The sequence below is a fragment of the Ornithorhynchus anatinus genome, chromosome 9 (assembly GCF_004115215.2).
Source record: "Ornithorhynchus anatinus isolate Pmale09 chromosome 9, mOrnAna1.pri.v4, whole genome shotgun sequence".
Classification (NCBI taxonomy): Eukaryota; Metazoa; Chordata; class Mammalia; order Monotremata; family Ornithorhynchidae; genus Ornithorhynchus; species Ornithorhynchus anatinus.
In genome coordinates, this window is record NC_041736.1 from 34811252 (window position 1) to 34827222 (window position 15971).

Here is a 15971-nt window from a genome sequence, read left to right on the forward strand (position 1 = left end):
GGGCACTTACTGTTGGAATTGGAAAGTACAATTCGGGCAACAAATAGAGATAACCCCTACCCAACAACGGGCTCACAGTCTAGAAGGGGAGAGCCAGACAACGAAACAAGTAGACAGGCATCAATAGCATAAAAATAACAATCATGCCTGAAAGGTGGAATTGAATCACTCTGTCGCTACACAGCTTCAGGTTTGAAGCCTGCACCCCACACCCCTGAGGATCATCTGGTATTAGCTTGTATCTATCCCAGCATACTATCAAAAAAAAACCCCAACCCCCTTCCTTCTTCAAAAAAATCCCTCTGGCTTCCATTTCAAACGTATTTTTAAAAATGGTATTTGTTTAGTATATAATATGTACCAGGCACTTTACTAAGCACTGGGGTAGATACAGGATAATCAGATTGGTCACCGTCCATGTCTACATGTGGTTCACAGTCTTGTTTCCCATTTGAGGTTACTGAGGCACAGAGAAGTTAAGTGGCTTGCCCAAGGTCACACAGCAAACCAGTGGTAGAGTTAAAAACTAAGCACATAGTAAGCGCTCAATAAATACTATTGAATGAATAAGCATTTTAAAATATCAGGACGAAATTATTGTCAGAGTGGTCATTTATTTCTCCACTGCTCTCCTCTCTACCAAATCAGGCGTTTTACTGTTTAGTAGTTGAGAAATTACACTGTACTTAGGCACAACCATTATTTCAACTTCTCCAGATCTGGGAAGGTAGTCAGGTGTTATTCCTCTTCTACAGGCGCTAACTAGAGCTGGAAGTTGAGAAACTTATCCAGTGCCACATATCAAGTCAATAATCCAACTATGAACGAATCAATGAATCAATCTCTTTTGACTCTTAATTATTTGTTGGTCTTTTCATTTGAGAGTGGACAGATTTGCCATCAAAGGTACATAGAGAAAATTCGTGAGGTTGTCAAAGGAGAGCTGTCAAAGAGATCTAGTTCCAAGCCGAGATCTCAGTTTTCAAGCTAGAAGACGGGCTGGAGGACACTCTGGGGCATAAAAGCCAAATTGGAATGAAGTCAAAATCATCAAGACCTTATTTTTCTTTTTGTTTTCCTTCCCAAAGCTTAGATGGGTCCCTGTAGATGTGTCAAACACAAAGTGCTTAGCTAGCAAGATCAGGTTTATAAGAAAGTCCTGTGTTTGCTTGCCTGGGCCTTGGTACCTTTTTTCTTTCCTCCCAATTCTTCCTCTCTTTCTCTTCCCCTTGCTCTTTCACCTTCTGCCCCCGCTTCCCTCCTCCTGTCTCTCTTCATCCTCTTTTCCTCTTCGTCCTCCCCTTTTTCCTCCTCCTTTTCCTGCACACCTTCTCCCCTTAAGTTCTCAAATAGTTATTTTCAGGAATGAGATGGGAAAGAGAACTTTTGAGCTGGGATAATATGCAGAGTGTGTTCTAAGCATTTTAAAGAAGGGGAATGGCAAATGGTGAGTAAGCACAGAATCCCCCTGAAATCTCACCACAATTTGGGTTTGGTGGTGAATATGGGATTTCTTACTGCCCCTGAAATCTTAGCATAATTTGATTTTGGTCGCTAATATGGGATTTCTTACTTGCACCCAAACTCTCACCACAATTTGGTTCAGGTGGTTATTTGGTATTGCTTACTGTGTTGTCTGCCTGTCATGTATGGAATCCCAGAACTCACTGTGATCAGGCTGCCGACTTCATATTTTCCTGGATGAGTGCCTTTCTTTTTCTTAAACACCTTTGGCAAAACTATAGTTTACCATGTTTTTTGCTTCTCTTATCAGTAATTGATTTTATTGTCTATCTTCCCTGCTAAACTATAAGCATTTTGAAACCAGGGATTGTGTCTAGCCAGTCAGTCAATTGTATTTATTGATAATGATAATGATGGTATTTGTTAAGCTCTTACTATGTGCCAGGCACTGTTCTAAGCACTGGGGTAGATACAAGGTAATGAGGTTGTCCCATGTGAGGCTCGCAGTCTTAATCCCCATTTTACAGATGAGGTAACTGTGGCACAGAGAATTGAAGTGACTTGCCCAAAGTCACACAGCTGATAAGTGGTGGAGCCGGGATGATAACCCACGACCTCTGATTCCCAAGATGGTGCTTTTTCCACCAAGCCACACTCTTACAGTGTGCAGAGCACTGTACTGAGTGCTTGGGAGAGTACCATACAACAATAAACAGACACATTCCCTGCCCTCAACTCCATTGCACTCTCCCAAGCCCCTAATATAGGGATCTGCACGCCATAAGTGCTCAGTAAATACCACTGATGGATAGATTAACTCAGCCCCTCCCCTCTACCTTCATCAAGTCTGAAATAAATTCCCTGCCTCCCCTCCCCCTTGGCTGTTTAAACGTGTTCATTCTTGACCTGCCTCACCATGTATCGTGAAGACTCGGGTGGCAAACTCAGTTGTCATCATCAGTGGTATTTATTGATCACTTCTCGCGTGCGAAGCATCGTAAGCTTGGGAGAGTACAATATAACAGATTTGGTGGACTCACAGATTTTCACTATGTATTTTGGCTAGAACACGGTTAGGGAAATTAGGGAATGCTTTTCCATAACAGTAGGTTTTGTAGTTAGTCAGAAGCACAGTGTCACTGGAGAACTGGGCTTAGATTGTCGATTTCAGACAGATATTTTGAAAACCCTATTCCCTTCTGCTTTACCACAGGGGATTCTGCCCTTTTCTATGATATTCCTTAAGGGCTTACTATGTGTCAAAAACTGTTGTAAGCACAGGAGTAGATATATATTATTTAGGTTGGACAAAATCCCTGTACCACATGGGGCTCACAGTCTAAGCAGGAGGGAGAACAGGTAACAGGCACAGAGAAATCAAGGGACTTACCCAAGGCCACACAGCGAGCAGTTGGAAGAGCTGGGATTAGAACCCAGGTCCTCTGACTCCCTTTCTATTAGACATGCTGCTTTTCTCCCTTTCTGTCTCATTGGTGCATTGAATCCCAAGGACCTTTCCTGTGGTTACTTACTCAAATTTAACAGAGCATCTGTTCCCTTAGCTTTCCTGAGACAGATCAGTCCAGTAGATTGAACACTCCTTGAGTGCAGGACTCATGTCTTCTAATTCTATTGTACCCTCCCAAGCACGTAGTACAGTGCTCTGGACACACAGTAAGTACTCAATAAATGCCACTGATTGAGTGCAGGGACCATGCCTACTAATTCTATTGTTTTCTCCCAAGTGCTTAGTATAGTGCTCTGCACACAGTAAGTGCTTAATAAATACTACAGATTGATTGAATGTGGGGACTATGCCTACTAGTTCTGTTGTACCCTCCCAAGTGCTTAGTACAGTGCTCTGCACACAGTAAGTGCTCAATAAATAGCATATTGAATGACTGTTAGGACCTGTGGGCTGGGATTGTGTCCGTTATGTTGTTATACTGTACTTTCCCAAGTGCTTAGAACAGTGCTCTGCACACAGTAAGCACTTAATAAATGCCGTCAGCCTTCCGAAGTTTGCATCCTCCACCTCTGCTGTGGAGTGTGCTTTGCGGAAACCTAGGTGCCATATCTGATTTGCTCACTTCAAATCCCTACCTGCTATATCTTTGCCATCTTTATTGGAAGGTGGATTAGTCACTTAATTTTTCTCTTCCTTGAGGGCAAGTTGTTTTCCCCGAGAAAGGGAGCTGCATTTATGGGTTTTCTTGGAGCTCTTTCTCCCTGTTGGAGGGAGAAAGAGCTGAGGAAAAAATGCACAGCCTGTTAGGAGAACTCCAAGGACAGTGAGAGAAGCAGTGTGGCATAGTGGATAGACCACAGGCCTGGGAGTCAGAAGGACTTGGGTTCTAATCCCGGATCTGCCCCTTGTCTGCTGTGTGGCCTTGGGCAAGTCACTTCACTTCTCTGTGCCTCAATTACTCATCTGTAAAAAAAAAAAACAGGGATTAAGACTGTGAAGCCCCATTTGGAACAGGGACTATGTCCAACCTGATTATCTTGTATCTACTCCAGCATTTAGTACAGTGCTTAGTATATAGTAAGTGCTTCACAAATTCGAGAGGGAGAGGGACAGGCAGGTGCCACTTCAAGTCATCAGGGCATTCTTGCCTTGAAAATGGCTCCCGAGTATTTTCCTTCTCCTTATGGAAGAAGAAGCCTTACGGTGTGGCTGAATTCCTTTCGTGGCATTTGACCCTCCAACTCTAGCAAAAACAGTGCATCTTTCAAGAAAACTGCATTTCATGAACTGTTTCAAGCTGGAGGTATTTTACGTCTTCTCAGGGGTATTTTACTCCTCAATATAGGGTGGTCCTATGTGGGAGACAAAATTGTCAGCCCCTTGAGGGACTTGGTCCGTGCCTATTTCCCACCTGTATACACTTTCCCAGCACTTAGTACAGTGCTCTGTGCACCCTAAATGCTTCGAGGAGTGAGCCACCACAAATGCCACGGCCCACCATGACCTAGTTGTAGTGAGCAGAGTTGATGCGGGACACAGAATATTTTTGCAGTTGTGGTGACTTTTTTTTCTGTCCTAATATTAACCTGGTTGAAGCAGGAGAAGATTGTTTACTGCCCTCATTAGCGGGGACCTCCAAAAGAATGGAATGAATACCTATGAGTATTAACACGGGTCCAAGTGGACATACACTGCAAGCATGTAATAAGCATGAATATAAATTTCCTTCTATATCACTTGGACCCGAATTCATTATTGGAGTGAGAATATCACATATGATAGCGTGTGGGCCATGATTAGTATGTATCTTATTGTTAAAATGATGGTTGTAGATGTTTGAATGGATAATGATAGTTCCACATTTCGAAGTGTCAGGGGGAAGGTTTGTCTAGCGAAGTTCCACCCCACACTCGACCCCCCTCCTAATCTCCCTCCCTTAGGCTATTCAGATGGACATTCAAATGAGGATGATCACTTGTTTATGTTTGCCACAAGCTCAACCATGCATTTCCTCCATCACCTTAATCATCACAGGAGTATTTTTGAAGAACCCCTTTCCTTTCTTCTTTTTGTATGGTATTTAAGTGCTTACTTTGTGCCAGTCTCTGTTCTAAGCGCTGGGGTAGATACAAGGTAATCAGCTTGGACATGGTCCCTGTCCCACTTGGGGCTCACAGTCTTAATTCCCAATTTACAGATGAGGTCATTGAGGCCCAGAGATGGGAAGTGAGACTCTGCATAAAATTGGCAGCTAGACTGTGTCTGGGAGGCCACCTTTCATTACAAAAAACCCATTTTTGTCCTAACTCTGCCTGGGGCATACAGAGTGGAAGATTACCTTGACTTGGGATATGCTACCAGGCGAGCGCTTTTCCCCGTTCCAGGTATGCTGAAGCCAGCCCAAGTTCTTGACTGATAGACTGTATTTTGGGGTCTCCCCCCAACTCATATCTGTCTTCCCTGATCCCAGCTTTTAAATCTGCTCCTGCCCCTGCTGCTCTTAGGATGCACTCTCAGAAACTGTGCAAAGACTGGTGCACTATCATCTACTGGAGGCGTTTGTGAGCGTGGAAACTCCCGGGAAAAGAACCTTGTGTGAACATTCAGTCAGTCAATCATATTTATCGAGCACTTTCTGTGTGCAGAGAACTATTCTAAGCGCTTGGGAGAGTACAGCAGGCACATTCCCTGCTCACAACGAGCTTACAGCCTGGAACACAGATCTTCCTCGCTGAGTTGCAGGAAAAAGTATTAGGAGCAAATACCGTTATGGACAGTTGGTCACTTTGCCAGATATTGCTGCTCTGTGACCTTGGGCAAGTCGCTTAACTTCTCTGTGCCTCAGTTACCTCATCTGGAAAATGGGGGTTAAGATCTTAAGACCATACGGGACAACCTGATTAGCTTGTACCTATCCCAGCACCTAGTACGGTGCCTGGCACATAGTAAGTGCTTACAGATACCTTTTTTTTTAAAAAAAAAAAGTCAGAGGAAGGATCTGAGAATTGGTTTCAGTCTGGCATGAGTTTATTTCCTGGAGACTTGGCCAGAGCTCTGATTTCTAGTGTCGTCTTGCCGCTTAAGGGAGCTGATCCTTCTAAGGAGAAAAGAACAATTGGTCTTTTACTGTAGCACCAGCAACTTTTTCAAACCATTTGCAGTGGGGGAGGAAAGCCAGGTGACTGTAGAAACCTTGGCCTTCCAGTGTTCAGATCCCCAGATGCTTTTGCAAGAGAAAACTGTTTTGTTTTGTATTTTATCCGAGGCAAAGCCCTTAGGTGAAGTGTCCTCAAGTTAAGGGCTCCGGAACATGAGAGAAAAATCTTTGACTAAGTCCTCTCACAGAAGGCTACTCGAGGTCAGGGAGACGTTTGGGAAACGCTGATGTTTTTCAGTCGCACAATGGACTTGATATTCTAGTATCAGTCAGTGCCCTGGCTTAGCTGTTTTGTTTGAGTGTCAATAGTTGTAAAGGTAACTCCAGGAGGGGGAAGTGCCTGCTGTATGACTGTGGGCAAGTCACTCTACCTCTCTATGTTGTAAAATGGGGATTCAATGCCTACTCTCCCTAATAATAATAATAACAATAATAATAATTACGGTATTAAGCGCTTACCATATGCTGGGGGGTGAAGTGCCGAGGTAGATACGACGACATCAGATTGGACACAGTCCCTGTCCAATATGGGCTCACAGTCTTAATCCCCACTTTACAGATGAGGGAACTGAGGCACAGGGAAATTGAATGGCTTGCCCGGGGTCACACGGCAGACAAGTGGTAGAGCCGGGATTAGAACCCAGGTCCTTCTGACTCTTAGGCTCCCGCTCTATCCACCAGGCCATGCTGCTTCTAACAAAGGAGTGATTGCATTGGCAGCGGAAGGTGATGGCCCAAGGCCAAGGGTAAATATCCTCTCCCTTTCCTCCTTCTCTGCACCTCTTTTCCCCTCTGCTGTTTCCTTTTTCCTTTTATTTTCCCTCTTCCTCGTGTTTGCTTCTGGCACCACCCATTCTTAGACTCTGTTTCTGACCTGGTTAAGTTTTCCAGAATTCAGGTCACCTAAAAATTCTTGAGAGGTCTTGCATGTTGTCATAAGGAAGGTTGTGGGCATTTCTGTGGTCTGACCCAGGGAGATCGATGGTGCTTAATCAGTGGCTTGTTTTAATGATATCTGTTCAGTGCTTACTATGTGCCAGGCACTGTACTTAGCAATGGGGTAGATACAAGTTAGTCAGATGGGACACAGTTCCTGTCCCACACAGGGCTCACAGTCTTAATCCCCATTTTACAGATGGAAGAACTGAGGCACAGAGAAGTAAAGTGACTTGCCCAAGGTCACAAAGCAGATAAGTGGCAGAGCAGGGATTAGAACCCAGGCCCTTCTGACTCCCAGGCCCGTGCTCTACCCACAGGCCATGCCACTTCTCTGACATTCTGAAACCCCGCTGACAACTGCTGAAGGCTTGATGTTTTCTCCTTCCTCTACCCTTGCTCAGACGCGCGAGCTGATTTTAGTTTATGAGGGGGAAAAGTAGGGATATGTATTGGAATTTCCTCTTAAGGAAAGTAGGAGGATGTCACTTCCTTAACCTTAGGAGGGGAGAAGTGGAAAGAAGAGTGCCACCCGCATCATTATTCACTAGGGAGAAGAACTGAATGGGGAAAAACAAATCAGTGCTTCCCCTTGGCCTCCTCTACTTGGCTCCTCTCCATACCCCTCCTTCCCCTTTTTAAAATATTTATTAAGAACTTACTGTGTGCCAGGCACTGTCCTGAGGTAAGTACAAGTTAATCAGATTGGACATAGTACCTGTCCCACATAGGACTCACAGTCTTCATTCCCATTATACAGATGAGGTAACTGAGACACAGAGAAGTTAAGTGACTTGCCCAAGGTCACCCAGCAGCAGAGCCAGGATTAGAACCCAGATCTTTTCCACTAGGTCACGCTGTCCGTCCACCGTCCTTCCATCTGACCATCCATCAATCCATCCATTCACCCACCCACCCATACACTTTTCTCTCTCCTCTAGGTCTGTTGAGGGTATCTTTAATCTGTGGGTCAGCACATCAAGATATTTTCGGGTTTGTATGTGAATGAATAACCCACTTAAAGTTGTGTCTCTCAAAGATACAAATGGACACAATCAGGATTAGAGACTCACAGTCAACATTATCTCTCTTTGGCAAAAAGAAGCCATCGAGAAGCAGAGTTGATCACTTTCCTTCCCTTACACGCCATTCGTGTAAGGCAAGGAGACCCGTGGCCTAGTACAAAGAGCACTGGCCTCGGAGTCAGAGGACCTGGGTTCTAAACCCAGTTCCACCACTTGGAGGTGCTGTGTGACTTTGGGCGAGTCACTCCTCTCTGCCTCGGTTTCCTCATCTGTACAATGGGGATTCAAAACCTTTTCTTCCCCTCTCTTCGACTAAGAGCCCCACGTGGGACAGGACTGTGCACACCTGATTATCTAGTATCTTCCCCAAGGCTCAGTGCTGTGCTTGTCACAATTATCAACAAAATTATGAATTATTAAGATCAGAACTCTGGACTCCCCAAGTGGCTCTCCAAGTCGGGGAAACACAATGGGTCCGTCTGTCAGAGAAGAGGAACGACCTTTTCTGACAGGAGAAATCTGGTGTCCTGCCAGGAAGTGGAAAGGAATCGCCCCTTTCAATGCCCACATCCAATTATGAAATAAGCACTGCTCCTTCTCCAAGGAGACCCACCGTCCCCAAACTCTGGCTCTAGATTCAAGTGATTCACCCCCTTCTTCAATGGGGACAGGCTCTCTCGAGTAACGGGAGAAACCATCACTTGAACGGCATTATTCTGTCTCATGTGGATTTTGTTCTAGGTACAGTCAATTCTCCTGTAACTCCTCTGTGACATCGCAGTGTGTTCTGCCCAAAGATGGTGCCTTGATGGAAGAACATCCCCTGATTTCCCACCGGCATTCTACTCAAAACACAAAGTGAAAAGATTCATTTTGGCAGAACTGACAGGTCTCTCACTAAGTTCTTGTTGAAGATCAAAGTGAAGGGGCAGCACGCTTACCCCATTAATAATAATAATAATAATAATAATAATATTGATAATAGTAGTACTTATCAAGCACTTACTATGTGCCAAGCACTGTTCCAAATGCTGGGATAGATAAAAGTTAGTCAGGTTGGATTCAGTCCCTATTCCACATATGGCTCACAGTCTTTATCCCCATTTTACAGATGAGGTAAATGAGGCCCAGAGAAGTGAAGTGACTTACCTAAGGTCACGTAGCAGACGTGGCAGAGCTAGGATTAGAACCCGTGACCTTCTGACTCCCTGCTCTCCTCTGCCATTTTGCTGTATTTCTGAAGAGCTTATGGCTTCACATTTTTGGCACCCTGGCTAGACTGCTTCTCCAAAATATGGGACTTGAGTTTTGAACTCCCTGAATAGTGAGGGCCTTCCGTGTTGGAGGGGAAAGAAATCTGGCAAAGGAACATGGACGAAACCGTAACAAGCTGATGGCTTTTTTGAATGTTTGGAAGCACGGATCCACGTGATCAGTAATTGTTCCCTGCAGACCCAGGGGGATAAGCTGTACAAAAAGAAGGTCAAGATTATCCAGAAATAATGTCCTGTAAATCCAACTGGAACATTCCCTTCCCCAAGAGCCAATTCCTCAATTGAACTGCAAGCTTCTTTCTAGATTGAGAGAAAATGTGGCCTGTTGGTTAGAGCACGGGCCTGGGAGTCCCAGGATCTGAGGTCTAAACCCAGCTCTTCACTCCCCTCGAGCTCATCTTTTAACTGAACCTTAAGTGAGCAGGGAACATGTCTGCAAACTTAGTTGCATTGTACTCTCCCAAGAGCATAGTACAGTCCACTGCACATAGCAAGCACTTAATAAATACCACTGATGATAATGAAGAAACTTGCTTTCACCTCTCCCACCTTCATCCCTTGCCAGGTCTGGAACTCTCTCCCTCTGTAAATCCACTGACCAAATCCCACTTCCTCCAACAAGCCTTCTCTGATGAATTCCCAGCGCCTCAAGGCTCACAAACGCACCAACAATCTCCAGCACCAGTGCCTTACCCATACTGAGTGCTGTTGCCTATTTTTTTTTCCTTATGGCATTTGTTACGTGTTTACTATGTGTCAAATGCTGGGGTAAGTGCTGGGGTAGATATAGGTCAAGTAGTCTGGACACAGTCCCTGTCCCGCATGGGACTCACAGTCTATGTTATTCAATTGTGTTTTCAATTACTCTGGGTACTCTGATTGTAAATATTTTTCCGACCTCACCCGAGATAGAACGTAAGTTCTGAGCGGGCCGCCAATGTATCACTTCTCTGTTTTCTACTTTCCACTGAGGGTTCAATAAATAGTACTACTGTTAGGTACTTTTAATGGGAGTGGGAGCTAGATTTTTGAAACCCTAGCCAGTGTTTATAATAATTGTGGTATTTGTTAAGCGTTTCCTATGTGCCAGCCACTATACTAAGTAATTGTGTCCCCTTTCGGTTTTTATTTGAAAATAACATACTAATATGATAATACTAATAATAACGGTGTTTAAGCGCTTACCATGTGCCAGACACTGTACCTAGTGCTGGGGTGGATACGAGCAAATTGAGTTAATATAGAAAGGAACAAGATCACAAGTAGGACTCAGTAGGACTCGGGGAGTTCTGGTTTTGTGCTCTGTGGGCAACGGACTTATTGCCCACAACAGTATATTATACTGGATGGCTAGTTCATCTAAATTATCACGCAAAAGAAGAGATGTTTACCTGAAGTTAGATCACTCCGTGGTATCTTGTCACCCATTTCATTGTTGTAGACTGTAAGCTTGTTGTGGGCAGGGAACCAACAAGTACTCTTTTATATTGAACTCTCCCAGGTGCTTAGTACAGTGCTCTGCATACAGTATGTGCTCAATAAATACAATTGATTGATAGGAGTAGAGATTTGTGAGTACTTGTTTGTGTGCAGGCATGCATGAGCTCAGAAATCAGAGTACAGTGCTGTGCACATAGTAAGTGCTCAATAAATGCGATTGAATGAATGAATGATCCTTAACATGGAAACAGGCTCATGTTTTCCTCTTCGCTTGTCCTCATTAGCATGACTGAAAGTGTTCAGATTGCTTTAGATACTTCCTGCTGTTTTGACCCTATGTGTTGCCTTGTTGTGGAATGCTTTCCCTGAGTCATCAAAGCCAAATTGTGTGTGAAAGCATGAAGGCATCATTAGGAGTGAGACAAATGAGTTCTGCCCTTTATTTTAGTGTGTGTGTGTGTGTGTGTGTGTGTGTATGTTGGGGGGAGGCGAGGAGAAGGGTTGTTTGCTTGGAAAAATCAAATGATAAACTTCCCAAGGCCAATCAGGAAGCAGCGTGGCTGTGAGAAGCAGTGTGGCTTAGTGGAAAGAGCCCGGGCTTGGGAGTCAGAGGTCATGGGTTCGAATCCCAGCTCTGTCACTTGTCAGCTGTGTGACTGTGGGCAAGTCACTTCACTTATCTGTGCCTCAGTTCCCTCATCTGTAAAATGGGGATTAAGATTGCGAGTCTCACGTGGGACAACGTGATTACCCTGTATCTACCCGAGCGCTTAGAACAGTGCTCTGCATATAGTAAGTGTTTAACAAATACCAACATCTGAGTTTAGATTGATTTGGGACAAATGACTCTCCCTAGTACTAAAGAGCTTTCTGCCCTTGGACCCTGTGTAGTAATCAGACACAGTGATCGAGAAGCAGAGTGTGGCCTAGTGGAAAAAGGACAGGCCTAGGAGTCAGAGGACCTGGTTTCCAACCCTGGCTCTGCCTCTGGCCTGCTGTGAGACCTTGGACAAGTCATTCAACTAATCTCTGCCTCAGTTTCCTCATCTTTAAAATGGGGAATCAATTGCCTAGTCTCCTTCCTTCTCAGATTTTTGAAATCCATGTGAGAGATGGACTCTCTCTGATCTGATCGTTCTGTATCTACCTCAGAGATTAGTAAGCACCTAATAGATATATAATCATTATTACTATAAATAAGAAAAAGAAGAAGAGAAGAAGGGGCAATGGCAACCCAAACTGCCATCCTACATCCAAGGTCAAAACCAACCATGAGAGTCATAGAGGCAGTGAAGGAGCCAACTTTGCAGATAGCTTAGAGCAAGTCATAATTTAGGTTGGGTGAGTAAATGAGTAAATGAAGAATCTGAAATTGGTTTGTTGCTTATCTATATCACTCTTGCTGGGTGGACTGGCTAGTGCAGTTTGGGGCTTATTTACAACCAACTAAGGTCATTAATTATTCTCTTCCTAGCATGGTAGTTCTGCAGGTAGAAACCTGTGTTGCTGCTTTACACCAATTTTTCTCCACCTCATAATGGTACTTTTAAAAGAGCTACCAGCATTTAGAGAGTACCAGGGGTAGTAGTAGTGATATTCAGGGCCCACTGTGAAAAAGCACTCTACTGGGTACTGGGAAAAGTATACTTGAGAGAATTAGACATTGTCCCGGCCCCCAAGGGGCTGACAGTCGAAGAATAAAGTGGGGTACAGGGGCTGGTGACAGCTGTATAGTGAAAGACAAAACAATGAAAACACCAACTAACATAAAAGACAAGGACAGAGAATTGGATTAAGAGTAATAAGGCTCTGTGATTAGAGAAGTAGAGGTTGAGACTTCTTGGCTGCTCAGGGGCTGTTGGGAAACTCCCGTATGGTTGGCCTCTGGTCCAGTGGTGATGGAGCGGCCGGGACTACCCTCTGCTGCTATTGCTGAATCATTTCTCAGAAGGTCTGAGATTGGCAGTAACCGTGTGACCCTGGGTTTTCCTTTAACCTCTTTGGGTCTAAGTGAAGTTCCCCTGTTAAATGGAAATATAAACACAGCCTCCTTCCCCAGACTGTCATGAAAACTGTGCTAGTTAATAGGGTGGTGAAAATCAGTACGACTTGGTTAAAATGTCATTGAAGGAATCGAAAGATTTATGGTGCTAGAAATAAGTGGAACCACTCTAAGCCTGAAATAACCAAATACCCTTGTATTTTTATGGTATCGACTCCACCAAATATTCCCTCTCTTGCTTCCTGACTTCCTTTTCTTTCTCTCAGACTCTGAACCAAGTTCGCATTTACGATAGTGGTGGTGGTCCTCCATCTCCTCCAAGAGGCCTTCCCTGACTAAGCTCTCATCTCTTCTCCCTTCTGCATTTATTTAGCTCCCTCAGGAAACAATTCACAGAACTAGGTGCTTTGGAAATACAGAACAAGCAAGTGACACATTCTCTGATCAAAAGGAGCGCACACTCTGCGGAGTGAGATGTCGGCATATCTATAAATGGAGAATCAAAGGAAGTAATCTAACACAGAGTTGAAAAGCATGTAGAGACAAGCGTTTGGGATGGGTATTATAATAATAATGATGTTGATGGAATTTGTTAAGCACTTACTATGTGCCAAGCAGTGTTCTGCATAAGCACATCAATTCTCCAGGTTGGTTGGTGGGTTTGTATGACCTGGGGTACTGGGAACTAATCAAGGAAAGATCAGTCAATCAAACAACGGTGTCTATCACTCTCTTCCTTGGGCTTTAAAGCACTTAATAAGTTCACCCTCTTCTCCCTTACCTTGATGATTTCCTACTAAAATTCAGCCTGCACACTTCGCTGTTTCTATTCACTGTATCTCAGCCTCATCTATCTCGCCACCGACCCCCTTCTTCACATCCGCCCTCTGGCCTGGAACCCCCTCCCTCTTCATATCCGACAGACCACCACTCTCCCCACCTTTAAAATCTTATTAAAATCACAACTACTCCAAGAGGCCTTCCCTGACTCAGCTCTCATCTCTTCTCCCTTCTGCATCACCTCTGTACTTTGATTTTCCCCTTTAAGCATTTGATAGTCACCCCACCCTCAGACCGACAACACTTATATATATATATGGAATTTATTTATTTTAGTGTCTGTATCCCCCTTTGTAAGTTCCTTGTGGGTAGGGAATGCATCTACCAACTCTGTTGTACTGAACTCTCCCAAGCACCTATAGTAATGCACACAGAAGAACACCATAAATACCACTGATTGATTATTGAATGCAGAGCACTGTATTAAGCGCTTGGTACAGTACAATACAATAGAGTTGATAAACATGATCTCTACCTTTGAGGAACTTACATTTTAGTGGGGGAGATGAACATTAAAATAAATTCTAGTTAGGGGAAGGGGCAGAGTTAGAGGTACATGTACGAAAGTGTTACAGTGCTGGAAGAGGTGGGGTATGATCAGTGTGCTTAAGGGGAACAAACCCAGTGCAAAGGCAACACAGAAGGGAGGGCTAATAGAGGCTAAATGAGATGTTAGAGGGAAACTGAGTCCACTTGGTTCTTCTCCAGGAGGATCAATCAGTGGCAGGGGAATGCTGCTTTTGAAATGAAATTAACCCTAGTTGGGGGAGAGTGGTCGGGATGAACCAGCCTGAACCAGGCTCAGGATCTGGGAACTGGGGCTGGGGAAGCCTGGAGGAATTTATAATTCCTGGGTTTGGGACTGGGATCGGGAGGTAGAGGGACTTGGAAGAATTCCCCAGTCCAGGCTCACAAATGCCAGTTAATGGAAGGCATAAAGGTCGATGTCAAAGATGCAGGATCTCTCCCGGGAGCTTGAAGAGAGAAGGGGGAGGGGATGAGCCTCGCGGCGCAGCTTCAGGATTCTCGTGGGAGTCAGCACCGTGGCCGTAGATTGGGTGAAGGAGGGTGGCTGAATGGGGGCCTCTGGTAGAGGTGGAACGTACTGGGTCCTGACGCTGTGCAAAGTAACCGAGAGATTACTTCAACGAGAGATTGCCAAACTGGCCACGCTGTAGACGATGCCCATTTTACCGTTAAGGGGCACAACCTCAAATGAGATTTTAGAGTGAGATTTTAGAGAATTTAATTCATTCAATTGTATTTATTGAACGTGTTTCCAATCTAATGGTCAAGGTAGCATCTTAGGCCCCATTTAGCAGGGCTGGGGCACTAGCCTAGCCCAAGGGAAACATGGGAAAAAGATTCCCAGCTCTAACAATTTCTCTCATGTGGGCACTTGAATTCACCATGGGCCATGTTGGGCCACTAGAAACCAGATTTTCTAAACTGAATGAGGCTCATTCAATTGTGAATGAATTGAAGGAATTCATTCACTGAATGAATTGAAGGAATTCATTCACTGAATGAATGAAGGTTGCTGGATCCCTTTGTCTAAGTGCCCAGGGATAGCAGAGGGGGTAAGGTCACTCTGGGCAAGGGACGTGTCTTCCAACTATTGTTGGATTGCAGGCCTCCAAGCGCTTAGTACAGTGATCTGCACACAGGAAGCACTCAGCAAATACCCACTTGCCCAGGTCAGTCAGAGAGCAGAATTTCACCGAGTCCGCTGCCCCATCCACTATATCATTTTGCCATGATGTGTACAGGTCTTAAAGCACAAGCATTCCCACTGAGAAAAGTGTTCGACCCATCAAGCTAATAGCTTTGACATTAGTTCATCCAATCAGCAGGCACTGTCATCACCGCACCAAGTATTGCCCCCTGCTAATCCTGCCAACTTTGGATTGTGTTTGCTATCCAGCGATTGATCTGGCAGGTGGAAGATGAGAAATACTAATAATGACAATGATGGTATTTGTTAAGCGCTTACTATGTGCCAAACACTGGCATAGGTACAGGGTCATCAGGTCCCACAAAAGGCTCACAATGTAAGTAGAAAGGGTAGACAAGTATTGAATCCTCTTTAAGCAGATGAGGGAACCGAGGCACAGAGATGTCGTGACTAGCCTAAGGTCACTCGGCAGGTACGTGGTGGAGCTGGGATCAGAACCCAGGAACTGTGACTCCCGGACCTGTGCTCTTTCCACTAGACAAAATGCACGTAAAGGAAGATCTTCTATTTAGCAGCACTCGTTTTGTAAATTTTAAGGTGGCTTAGCCTCCATGGGGCAGACATATATTTCGCTTGGCATTTACCAGTGGAAAAATACTCTTTTGACCTAATAATATGACTGGGGCAAAC

The 15971-nt window shown here is 44.6% G+C and overlaps 1 protein-coding gene and 1 non-coding gene across 2 annotated transcripts in view; one reads left to right on the forward strand and one right to left on the reverse strand.

Annotated features, from left to right (window-relative positions):
* EVA1A (eva-1 homolog A, regulator of programmed cell death) overlaps positions 1-15971 on the forward strand; it is a 274987-nt gene that overhangs the window by 220276 nt on the left and 38740 nt on the right. The window lies entirely within an intron of this gene.
* TRNASTOP-UCA lies at positions 147-231 on the reverse strand. Its single transcript has one exon. It is a non-coding gene; the product is annotated as a tRNA-Sec (tRNA).